The 2,083-nt window shown below is 39.9% G+C and overlaps 1 non-coding gene across 1 annotated transcript; it reads left to right on the plus strand.

Moving 5' to 3' along the window:
• The first annotated feature begins 1,245 nt into the window (after nucleotides 1-1,245).
• LOC141662318 (small nucleolar RNA R71) lies at nucleotides 1,246-1,352 on the plus strand. The gene has a single exon (XR_012550439.1). It is a non-coding gene; the product is annotated as a small nucleolar RNA R71 (small nucleolar RNA).
• Nucleotides 1,353-2,083: the final 731 nt, after the last annotated feature.

A 2,083-nucleotide genomic window follows, 5' to 3' on the forward strand; every position in this document is an offset into this window, starting at 1 on the left:
GACAAGTTTTCAATGATGTAAGGAATAGTGAAGCTTCCAGGATCTTTAAGCTTCGGAGGCAACTTATGTTGCAGCACAGCACTGCATTCCTCCGTTAGAGCAACGGTCTCTAAGTCATCGAGCTTCAATTTTCGAGAGAGAATACCTTTCATAAACTTTGCATAGATAGGCATCTATTCAAGAGCTTCAGCGAAAGGTATATTGATATGAAGTTTCTTGAACACCTCCAGAAACTTAGCAAATTGCTTATCCAACTTTTGCTTCCGCAGCCTCTTAGGAAAAAGAGGTGGAGGATAGACCTGTTTCTCCCATGTATTACCCTCAGGAGGAGTGTGTTCCACAGTTTTCTTCCTTGATTCCACTTATGCTTCCTTCTGCACATCTTTTTCAGCCAAAACTTCAGATTCTGGAACTTGAGATTTTTCAGGGCTTGCAACCTTCCCAGACCTCAATGTAATTGCCTTAACCTGCTCTTCTGCTTCCCTCTTTCCTGGAACTTCTGTATCACTAGAAAGCGTTCCTGGTATTCAATTTAATAAGGCGTTAGCAATTTTCCCTATTTGGTCCTCCAGAGTCTTGATAGAAACAGCTTGGCTTTGGAATATAAGATCCTGGTTTTTGCACATAAACCTCAACTCCTCTAATTCAGATTTTTCATTCGAATATTGACCTGAAACTCCATGAGTTTGTTGTTAAAGTTGGAGTTGTTGTCTTGGTGCAAATTATTGCTGAAAACCAGGAAGACTGAATTGCTCGTTTCCAAACTGCTGGAACGGTTGTTGCATCGCATTCCGATTTTTGCTCCATCTGAAGTTAGGATGATTCCAGTTGTCAGGATGATAAGTGTCTGGAACTGGTTGTTGCGATCTCTGAAAGTTGCTCACAAACTGGGTTAATTCACTAGATATAGTGCATTGCTCCGTCGTATGCGAACCTGCACATAGCTCACAAATACTGGCTATCTGATTAACACCATAGTTAGCCAAAGAATCAATCTTCATAGACAACTCCTTTAGTTGAGCAATAATAGCCATAGTTGTATCCACTTGAAGAACTTCTGCTACCTTGCCCTGTAGCAATCTCTGAGTTGGATACTGATATTCATTAGCAACCATCAGTTTAATTAGATCACAAGCTTCATCGTAGCTCTTAGCCCATAAGGCTCCACCTGATGCTACATCGAGTATGGGTCTGGACTATGCTCCCAAACCATTATAGAAGCAATTGATGATCATCTAATTAGGCATTCCATGATGTAGACACTTCCTAAGCATCTCCTTGTAGCGCTCCCAAGTTTCATATAAAGATTCTCTTAATTGCTGCGTAAATTGAGTAAGAGCATTCCTGATTGCAGCTGTCTTTTCCATAGGGAAGAATTTAGTGAGAAACTTTTGAGCAAGATCTTCCCAAGTAGTAATCAAACTAGCTGGTAGAGAGTGTAACCAACTCTTAGCCTTGTCCCTCAGAGAGAATGGGAATAGTCTCAGCTTCACAGCATCTTCAGAAACACCGTTGAACTTGAAGGTGTCATAGATCTCAATGAAATCCCTAATGTGCATATTGGGATCTTTGGTTGGAGACCCTCCAAACTGGACTGAATTATGTACCATCTGAATTCTGCTAGGCTTGATCTCAAAGGTATTAGCTGTGATAGCTGGCCTGACAATGCTAGATTGAATGTCATTGATCTTGGGTTGAGAAAAATCCATCAAGGCTTTCGTTCGTGCTGCTGGATCTCCCATTGTAATGAGTACCTGAAACACATCAAGTAAACCTTGAAAGTAAAAGAGTCTGAGTCAGTGAACTTTAATGACCACTAATGACAAGCACATAAAATAAAAATTAACATCGAGTCCCAGGCAGCGATGCCAAACACTTGTTAGGATGTTAACACGCGCTAAAATTCACGCAAGTATACGCGTTCACAAGTAGTATACGATTTAGATCAAATTCGTTCCCACAGAGACTCTTTGGTTAATTTAAGAATATGCACCTATGCAACAATGATATGGTTATTATCCAGTGTTAAGACAAATAATAAGTTGAGATTGTTTATAACTAAAAATTAAACTAACAATTATAA

The sequence above is a fragment of the Apium graveolens genome, chromosome 5, assembly GCF_009905375.1.
Source record: "Apium graveolens cultivar Ventura chromosome 5, ASM990537v1, whole genome shotgun sequence".
Classification (NCBI taxonomy): Eukaryota; Viridiplantae; Streptophyta; class Magnoliopsida; order Apiales; family Apiaceae; genus Apium; species Apium graveolens.